The following is a 10,587-nucleotide window of genomic DNA, read 5'->3' as shown; positions in this document are numbered from 1 at the left end:
AAATTTAAGTTTGTGGTGAATGTTTGTTATGATAAAATCGACATAAAACGTTGAATCCGCATAAAACCTTGGATGGAAATGAGGAAAGGAAAAAAATAATGCGAGGAAAAGAAAAAAAAAAAAAAAAAAAAAAAAAAAGGTGGTGAGACCCATGCAATTTAAAACATGAGACGATGACAAAAATGATCAAATGGACATATGTAATGTAATGTAACAAAGGGAAAATAACATAACAGCCTCAAAGTATACAAGTTTTAAATGATTTTACCCAGTCATCATTTTTTAAACGGAAAAGCCTAAAACTATTAGTAACCTCACTAGTTTGTGTTACCAAACAAATTTGCGATATCCACAAGTTGCAAGAAATTCATACGTACATTAGTCATTAGGCATCAAAGAAAGAAAAAGTAGAATTCATAAGCAGTAGATTTAGAGCTCATGATTCTCGCAAAAAGCGATTGTGTTTGCTTGATTCACTGCATTTTCAAAGCTTTAATGGTGATCGTTTTCAATCCAAGTAAAATGAATGAAATTATAATTATTAACTATACATGTCCTATGAACATATTCTAATGCCATACAAACGTTTTATCGAACAATCTAATAAGCCCTATAAACTCACTAATCATAAACAAGATAGTCTTGTAGTTCTCGGGTTCACGGTGAATGGAAAAAGCGAATTGACAAACCCTAACCTTGGTCTCACCATCAATCAAACCAGCCATCATTCTTTTGAAGCTTTCATGAATCCGTCAAGAACCACACATCATCGCCTGAAATTTTGTTGACAATGGCACCTTAAAAATCTTCAGAAACAGCAAAATCTAGACGGCTGCAACAAACAATATCCAAAGAAATTAGCCAACAATTTCGACGGAAATCAGAAATGGAAAAAGAGGAAATCGCGTATTGTCGTCTACCGTTGGCTCCATTTCATGTTTAGGCGGCGGCGGTTGAGAGGGAGGAGGACCTTTGTTATTCTTCTGTTGTGCACCGGTGCCGGTTGAGTTGGCTCTCTTCTCATCCTGTGCCTTTGCGAATATCACCGTGTATGAATCTGCAGATGAATTCTTCTCATCCCATTCGCCGAATTTCGGTAATGGCCGGGGTTGCTACATTTGAAAAACAATAAAAACCCTAAATTCAAATTGTGATTTTGAGAAAAGAATGGTAGATTAAACGGGAAGGGGAAATGTGATGATTGTAGCCATGGCATAACGGAATGAATTTAAGATTGAAAGAGAGGAACTTACAGACGACGCCATGAGATGGTGATCTAAGTTGATGAGGGAGGAAGAGATGGAGAGAAAGAAGCATGAGGGAGGGAGGAGTTCCCCGTGGCTTCAGGGACAGGCGTTACAGTTACAGGTAACGTTAATCTGCCCATCGAGGTTTGGGTTTGGGTTTGGGTTTGGGTTTGGGTTTGATCAAAATCGAAATCAAACAGTTTATAATCGGTTTTCATTTTTTAGTCAAAATAGATGGTGAAAGTTGTTAAGCAAAAATAAATAAAATTGAATCATTCAATTTTTTTTTATCCGCTTGGTATGTAATTGTTAGTTGTTAGTTAGTTATATATTTAAACTTAAAAAAAAAAAAAAAAAAAAAAAAAAAAAAAAAAAAAAAAAAAAACAATTTAATACGGATTAACTTATAATATTAATGTAAAATTAGTAACTATTAATATTAATAAAATTACGATATTCAATATTCAAATTTTATAAAAACTAATATTATTATATTACCACGTAAAAACCACTATATTTTGCTTGTTATTATGATTTTTTTAATACGAAGAAGAAGAATTCACTTAGGACAATATGACACTTTATTTTTGGTTTATCATGTTTTAAAGTTAATATGATTTTTTATTGACCTAAGTGACATCACATAATGAAATGGCTTCTCACTTATTTACATGGTTTTTCATTAACTTATACGATATTATATGTATTTTCTAAAATAACATCTAATTATATGAAATGACTTTTCATTTATTTACATGGTATCGATACACAATGAGTAACAACGTTGTTGATGTGGAAGTCGGAAACGAAGTCATAACGGGGAACCCCCAACTCATTGCAGCTCGTCGCGGTGGATTTCGTGGCCGTTACCATCGGGTGAAACAGGAAAAAATTGGACCATTGTTGTATTAAACGTTTGACTTAATTTAAAAATAAAAATAAAAAAAATTAATTATTTATTCTTTTCCTATATAAATACCTATTATCTAAACAATCTTTTACACATAACTTCTCTTTTTCTCTCTATATAATCTCAATTATCATAAAAAAAAATTATGGATCATTTCGATTCGTCCGATGATTCTGATGATGATATATTCTGCAGGATGATCTATCATTATTACACTAACGAGCTGCTACAACCAGATCCAATCACATTACTAACAAGACGTGTGATGTTAAACAGAAATAACGAGAAAGGACACGGGCATCTATATCGCGATTACTTTGCGGATAATAGTGTATATGAGGCGAATGAGTTCAAAAGAAGATTTTGTTTGAGTAGGGATGTGTTCCTACGGATCGCCAACGCCTTGGAAAGATGGTATCGCTTCTTTACTATACTTTTATACAAAATAAATACACATGCACTACATGTTACTTTTTAATTTTACAACAAATGTATTATATTATTAAACCATAGTTAATTGATGTTTAGGTATGAATTTTTTTTCAATTGAGATATGATGTTAGAGGTAGACGAGGGTTTACAACGTTGCAGAAATGTGTTGCTGCTATTCGTTTGATGGCTATGAGGGAGTCACCCGACACCATGGACGACTATATGAGAATGTCTGAAAAAACCGTAAATGAGAGTTTGTATACATTGTCAAGGGGTGTTGTTGAAACATTTGGAGACGTGTATTTGCGGAAACCTTCGTTGCATGATTTGCAAGAAGTGTATGCAGCACATGAAGAACGCCATGGGTTTCCCGGAATGATCGGAAGCATTGATTGCACACACTCGAAATGGAAAAATTATCCGGTAGCATGGAAAGGGCGATACACAAGTGGTCATCACAGATCACCTTCGTTGGTTTTAGAGGCTGTTGCTTCTCAAGATTTATGGATTTGGCATGCATCTTTTGGGGTTGCGGGTTCCAACAACGACGTCAATGTTCTTGATCAGTCGCCAATATTCGACGATCTTTGTAATGGAAATGCCTCAGACAATCCTTTCATGGTGAACGGAAACAAATACAAATTTGGGTATTACCTTACTGATGGAATATATCCTTAGTATTCCACATTCGTGAAGGCATTCCGCCACCCGGTTGAAGAACAAGACAATTTTTTTAAGAGAAGACAAGAAGGAGAATGTAAGGATGGGGAACGTGCTTTTGGAGTGCTGAAGGCGAAGTGGCATATAGTTGAACATGCATCACGATCATTGGATTTAAAAACTCTACGATATATCATGTATGCATGTATCATAATGCATAACATGGTAGTAAAAGATAAAGGGAGAAATATTGCACAATATATCCCAACAGAGCCTAGACACGTTCAGTTTCAACTAGGAATAACAGAGTATTTGCACCGAATTGTTGACATTCAGGACACAAATAAACACAGACAACTTCAAGATGACTTAACAGATTATATCTTCTATAGTAACAATAATGATAACGAATAATGTTTAGTTTTAAAAAAATGTTTTTTTTAACGAATAGCGTTGTATATATATATTTTGATTTGGATGTTATGTGTAATTTAATTTCTATGTTAATTTTAATCTTTAAAAATTGTTTGTATTATATGTTATTTATAATTTTAAACATTATAGTTTATTTATTATGTTATATTTAAAAAATATTTTGTTTAAATTAAAAAAAAAAAAAAGAAATTCGAAAAAATAAAAAAAATAAATAAATTATAAAATGGAAAAAAGTTGGTGTTATAACAAGATGCAACATGGTGACCGTTTCTCCACTTGGTGTTATAACACCATTGGTGATGTGGCATGTGAGGTGACACCAAAATGATGTTACATGTAGTTGCCCACACTCAATGCTCTTAGAGAAAAAAACCATTTCGAAAAGCAAGTTGTTATTTCATATATGATGTCACGTAGAATAATGAAAAACAATGTGAGTATTAACACTTTGTAAATTGAAAACAGGATATCTTATAGGGGGTGTTTGGCTTAGCTTTTTAGAGGGCAAAAGATCTTTTTGGAAAAGTTACAAAAAGTCAGGTTTTCCTGACTTTTCCAAAAAGTTGATTTTCCTTCTTTGCAAAATCCAAAAGTAGATTTTAGAAGTATTTTGCCAAACATCTTTTGCCTATGATCTTTTTCTAAAAGGACTTTTGGCCATTCAAAAGCTAAGCCAAACACCCCCATAGTTGAATCTTTTTTAGAATTAAAAATACAAAAATGGTCCATGTGTTTTATGCTTTTTTGTAGCCAAGGTCCAATGTGCCATTTAAAAAAAAAGTTTCCACCATATTTATAATTAATATATACTTAAATTGATAGTAGAACGGTTTTTTTGAATTGTCCTCATAACTAGCAACTAGACATGATGGTTTTTGGAAAGAGATTGAAATTATTATTTGATTAATAAATTGAAATAAATAATTTGTTAATATATTATGAAAATAATATATTAATTAGAAGTAGTAATATTTAACTAATATTTATTAAGAAATTAATTGGAACAATTTTTGGGATTAAAAGAATTAATTAAAAGTGCAGGAGTTAAAGTACAATTGTTCAATAGTTGAGCAAAAGAGGTTCTAGAACCTTACTAGGGAAGGCTTGCACAGTTTCCTAAGGATATTCTAGGGTTTCTAGAATATTCTATGTGGATAATTAAGGAGGTGGATAATTACCAGATGAATTAATAATATTATAATCAAATTAAGGTCATCCTGCATTATAAATAGACCCCTTAAGCTTATAATTTTCGGCCACTAGAAACCCTAAATGGAACAGTCGAAAATCTTAGCTCTCCCTGTAACACCTAGAATCTAAAAGAATAATTATGATAAAAATTCCCTTTCTGAGGGACCAATTTGGAAAATTAGGCCATTGGTTGATTAGTGGGCCTTTGGGCCTTTCATATTGTAGTTTGGGTCATAGATTTGGACAATGCTAGGTTAGGGGTAAAATGATCCTTTTACCCTAAGTATGGAGTTGTGGTTATGGATTGAAGCCCAATTGCTAATTGGCTGTATTATTGGTATTGATAGTTCGGGAAGCCGTCAGGGCAGCAACTTAAGATTCTTTCAGTGAGTTTCTACAGTGCGAGGTAAGTCTTCTCACTATATCCACGGGTCGAAGGCACCAATGCCGGCCCATACGTGTTATGTGGTATGATAGTTTTCTCTGTGATACTAGCATGGAAAACCCCGGGGGAGCCTATGACATTCCAGGTAAAGACCATGTAGGGAGCCCATGGAAAATTAGATAAAGACCATAGGGGAGCCCATGTCAACTATATATATGTTGCATGATATTCTGTGGTATTTTGGGGAACTCACTAATCTTTGTGCTTACTATTTTCAGTTTATATTTCAGGTACTCTGGTTTTCAAATGAAGGAGCTCGGGGAAATTGCATTGCCCACACCACATGTTTCTGCATTCTGTGAATGATGTTTTGCTAAATTATGGTTACCTTGAGTTTATAGGAATAATATGTATTAGCAATTTGTTAATCTAAAAACACAAACTTTTTATGTCATGATTTTTGGGGCGTTGCAAGTTGGTATCAGAGCCTTGGTTTGACGAATTCAAACATACTCTCGGGTGTGTCTGAACTCAAAATGAGGATTTGGTAAAGCTTTCAAAAGGAAAAGTATTTTAAGAAAAGAGTTTTTTAAGATAAGAAAAGGTGTGGTGCATGCAATCAGCTGATCTCAAGTAAGTTTTCCCAAAATATCCATACGTGCTATTTGATATGACTTAATTTATGAATTTTTGAATCGCATGCTAGTTAGAGCTAAGGATCTGCTCAATATTTGCATGATAGAATGTTAGGAGAGATGCCTTTGTATGTCTATTGTATGAGTCGGTAGACTTGCGTGCTAGAGCTAATCAGTTCGGGATAGACTGGTATGATATGTGATGCCTTGTTGCATTAGGCGTATTGGTTGTTATGTTGAGATGGGAATATCTATTGGAATCAGTAATTTCTAAGTGTATGCTTTAAAAATTATATACGGTTAGGGTCTTATAGCCCTGGAATAATTGATTTAACCTTATTTTGTGTTCCTTGTCTGGTTGTGATTCTAGGGTAGAGTATGTTATTTGACTGTCTATTTGATCCTGTCCTGTGTATAATCTTCATGCATAAGGCAACCGACAGTGAGGGTGAAAGTTCTATCATAAGTTGTGGTGTGTAAGTTTGAATGCTCGAGAATATTCTTTTGATTGGATTATTACTGCACGAATGTTGCTTGTTTTGTGCGTTGTGGAACTCTTGGATGATGGGAGCCAACTACTAAGTGAATATGACGGTATTCATGAGGTGGATGACTGACATTATGAGGAGTTCTTCAACAGCTGATGACAGGGTGAGGACGGGAACCTAAGGGAGCCTAGGAGGTGCTTCGGTGGATTTTGTGTTGTTGTTCAGTGAATATTTGGTGCATCAGTGGAGTAAGTGACTTACAGGATTCTGGATCATTCCTGAGGAAAGTATGGATAGGTGTGGAAGGTAGTATTGGGCTTGTATTACTAAAAGCACAAGATCCATACTCGACTCGGGGAGAGTCTCAGAGAATCTAAGAAACTTGGAGAAGAGTATTCTTGAGTATGTCATGATCATCTGCATGATTGTATTTCAGTTTGGTGGTGAGCTTCCAGGAAGGAGGTTTAGGTTCCGGTTTCAGATCAGGTAAGAGTATTTATCCGATTAGCGAGCAGATGCGGGAATTCATATCGTCGGTGATTACCCACAGTGTTTTGGAGAAGATTCCTATGAGCATTGGTTCAGGAAAGGAAGGTTTTTTAGAGATCTTGGAGGACACTTAGGAGCGTTCTGTGCTGAAGTTATGGATATCATTGGAACTCGCACTCTTTCTTTTTGGGAGTTCCGAGCTCGTATAACTCCTGCGTTTCATGGGGAAAGGGGGCCCATTGTCATTAAGAGGTGGTTAGCGGATATAGATAACGCATTCAGGACTATTCTATGCCCTGAGGAGGCGAAGGTCAGGAATATTTCCCGCCTATTGAAGAGCAGAGCGTGAGATTCTTGGGAAGAGGTTGGTAATGAGTTGGGAGATGACATTGTTGATGCTATGTCATGGGATGACTTCTCGATGAGATTATGAGTTGAGTTTTCACCGGTGATTGAAGTACAACAGTTGGTGCGAGGGTACTGGATCTCCGACGGACTACCGACATTGTGACAGAGATCACTGCCATGTTCCAGGAGAGGGTTTTACTGGTGTCGTAGTATGCAGTAGATGAGGAAATGAAGAAGATAATGTATCATGATGTGTTATGGTTTGATTTCTTGGGTATGGGTTGCTTCAAGTGCAGCAGGATTGATCATGACGACATGATTTGTCCTCCAGGGGGGAAGGCTGTTATGTTTTCCCTGGAACTAACAGGGTCATAAGATGGTCATATGTCCAATGATAAGGGGAAGAGAAGTGTGTGCACCTGCTTTGGATATTTTTCTGGTCTCTGATGGTTGTAAGGATAGGGCAGGAGCCCCAGAAGAGAGGAGTCGATCGTTTCAGTGTCAGCCGGGGTAGGCTCGTGCTCTAGCAACTGATTTGGTGGGTATGTTATCTTTTGTGTTTTCTTCAATTGTTATCAGTATTTATGTGCCTAGAATTGTTTTAGGTAACCGCTATCTTTGGTTTAGTTCTCTGTTATTCATGGGTTATTGAGGGGTTGTATCTCGTGTAGTGAGTCCCATGGTGTTCGGTTGTTATTCTGGTTTTGCTCGAGATTGGTTCAGATGTATTGTGTGGAAGGTCTTTGGTCACGATTCTATGGGTTAGTTTTTCCGTAATCGGCGGCGTTCAACAGTTTTTATATTTTGTTATGTTAGGAGCGGCAGTTGCCTATGGAAGAACTAATGGGTTCAAATGTTACCATTGTTAGGAGAGGAGTGGTAGCAGGAAGATGGTGGTGTCAGTTGCATGAGTTGTTTGGTCATCAGAATGATAGGAGAGTTTCATATTTTCTCAGGTTACAGTCGATTAGGATTCATGTATTCTTCGAGAATAGGAGTGGGGATGAAGATTCTTCGGTTCAGGGCAAGGGTTATGGTTTTAGTTGCAAGCGTAAGAATTTAGGAATTGGTATCATGGGAGATGATTTGGAATATCAAACTGGTTAAGGTTCCAAGAATATTATTTAGGGTTTCAATAATCGGGCTACCAATGAGTTTGGCTAGCAATGGAGTGCTAGTTTGGTTCAGCACAGGCATCACAGGGAATAGGCAGTTCATGTTATTTGAGGAGATGGATCGGAGATCCATAAGGATTAAGAGGTGAGAAAGCTTCGTGAAGTCCAAGTGGGGGATAAGTAAGTGGTTGTTCAGATTGAGGTTTGTGTTGTTAGGAGTTCAGGAAACTCCCAGCGGCGGGTATGCATCTCCATTGTTATCATAGTAGCCTGTGGATTTGAATGTGTAACCGAACTTCTGGTTGGTTGCAAGATTCAGCTCAGGATGCATGGTACTTGGATATCATACCATGTGGGGGAGCGCATGGCATTCCAAGTCAAAATCATGGTTGGTTGGATATATTGTTAGACTGCGATGAGATTGTAGCATCCATCAGCTCAAGGTAGACTATTATTAGGTTTGGTCACGAACATGGAAGAGGAATCAATTCATGCCTCGGGCACGCCGACCAGGGTTTTCAAGGAGTTATTATATATTCTAGGTTGAGGATCATTGGGGTCTGAGGCGGGGCGGAGTCTGTGTGGCCCTTGATGGTCGGGGACCGTGGGCGGTACCCGCGTGTTTATGCCAATTCAGGTGGGGCTTAGTAGAGACCATTGGGTCAAGTTTTGGATTCTAAATTGCAAGATCAAATGGGAGGTCAGTATGTGACACAAAGATTTTATAGGCTAGGTAGCCTTGTTATTTGGTCTTTTGGGAACCCGGTGGTTGGACCAGGGTGTGAGACTGGTAGTCTCAGAAAGGGTTTGGGAATATTATTTATACCTCGGTCTAATGATGGGTTGTCATGAATCAGAAGGTTTTGAGTATAATGCAAGTGTAGATTTTTGAATCTCAGGTTATGAGTGAAGTACCGAATTGGTTTTAGGTAAGATCTCAAGTCGGGTATCATGCGCGTTTTGTGTCGGGTTTTTCATTAGAGTGGAGTAAGAATTTAGGGCATCAATAGCAGGGTTCAAAGGTAATGAATGGGTTTAGTTTTGATGGCTAATCAAGCCATTGTGTTGTGCCTTGGGTTGGTCCTATCTTTCGAGGAGCCACAACGTATTCAGATTCGGGAGAAAGTAGGCTATTGGATATCGGGTAGGATATGAGATTGCAGTGGTTCTTGTATCATTCATTCTTTTAGTAGACGATTTGGTGACGATGTGTTTATGGGCAAGTTTTATCAGTCAATATTCTCTTTCGAGAGTCGCATGGGGATGTTGCGTATAGGTGTCTTTTGACTCTGTAATCGGGTAGGCGTCCAGTGTTTCGGGTAGTTGGCAGACAAGTTGGGACCAGGTAGGTCTCAGTTGCTTTTGGAAAGCAGCTAAGTGGCAGTAAGGTGGGACAGAGAGGTTTCAGTGATTTGGGATTTTTGTGTGGAGTCGCTGTATTTTGGGGTATATAATAAGCTGTTTACAGGGGATTAAATAATCTCAGAGTGGTTGATTTGACTCTGTTGCGTAGCTCTCGTCTGAGTCTAACCGTTGCAGGGATTAATCCTAGTTGAAGGATTATCTTAGCTTTCTGTTCATGTATAAGTGTTTTGTAGCTGCATATGACCGGTTATTTTGACCCTTTAAAAGCATCAAGAAAATTTGGGTTGGAAGTATTTTGTTTAGTATGGTCTTGTTATGGAATTGGTTGATAGTGGTTCAGAGGGGGTAAGCTGTCAGGAAGTCAGATAAATTTGAGATTGTGGGTATCAGGAAAGGTAAAGGTGGTTTTTCTGCAAGAGTTTAAGGTTTGTTCAGCTAGGGTTGACTTCAATTGCCTTGGGAAGGTTGTAGTATTCTCGGGTTGTTAAGATAAGTCCTTATGGGGATAGTTTTGATTGGTGTTATCTGCCATGGAGTCCGACATTGTGCAGGGTTTTCAGGTTCAGGTATAGCGGTTGGGTATCTTCTATATTGGATGTGACATCGGTATGGATGAGTGGCTATCCGAGCAAGGTGACTTCCCTAATCTTTTTGGGGTTCAGGGAGTTCAGTCAGGATTGTCAGTTCGGTAGGCAAGATTATAAGGAATGATTTCAAGGACGAAATCTAATTTAAGTGGGGGAGCTGTAACACCCAGAATCTACAAGATTAATTATGTAAATACATTCTCTTTCCTACGGACCAACACACTTTAATTTTGACGCTCGTTTTATTCTTAATTCGTTAAATTATAATAATTAAGAAAATACACACATAATTCACATAAT

General features: G+C 37.3%; 1 long non-coding RNA gene across 1 annotated transcript; it reads right to left on the bottom strand.

Moving 5' to 3' along the window:
- Positions 1-516: 516 nt before the first annotated feature.
- On the bottom strand, positions 517-1,398 carry LOC145029251 (uncharacterized). The gene is made up of 3 exons (XR_013676430.1): positions 1,254-1,398; positions 921-1,112; positions 517-832 (listed from the first exon to the last, which is right to left on the bottom strand). It is a non-coding gene; the product is annotated as an uncharacterized LOC145029251 (long non-coding RNA).
- Between the last annotated feature and the right edge of the window lie 9,189 nt (positions 1,399-10,587).

This window comes from Lactuca saligna, chromosome 2 (genome assembly GCF_052625555.1).
Source record: "Lactuca saligna cultivar CGN05327 chromosome 2, ASM5262555v1, whole genome shotgun sequence".
Taxonomy (NCBI): Eukaryota; Viridiplantae; Streptophyta; class Magnoliopsida; order Asterales; family Asteraceae; genus Lactuca; species Lactuca saligna.
This window is presented reverse-complemented; position numbering and strand designations above follow the sequence as displayed.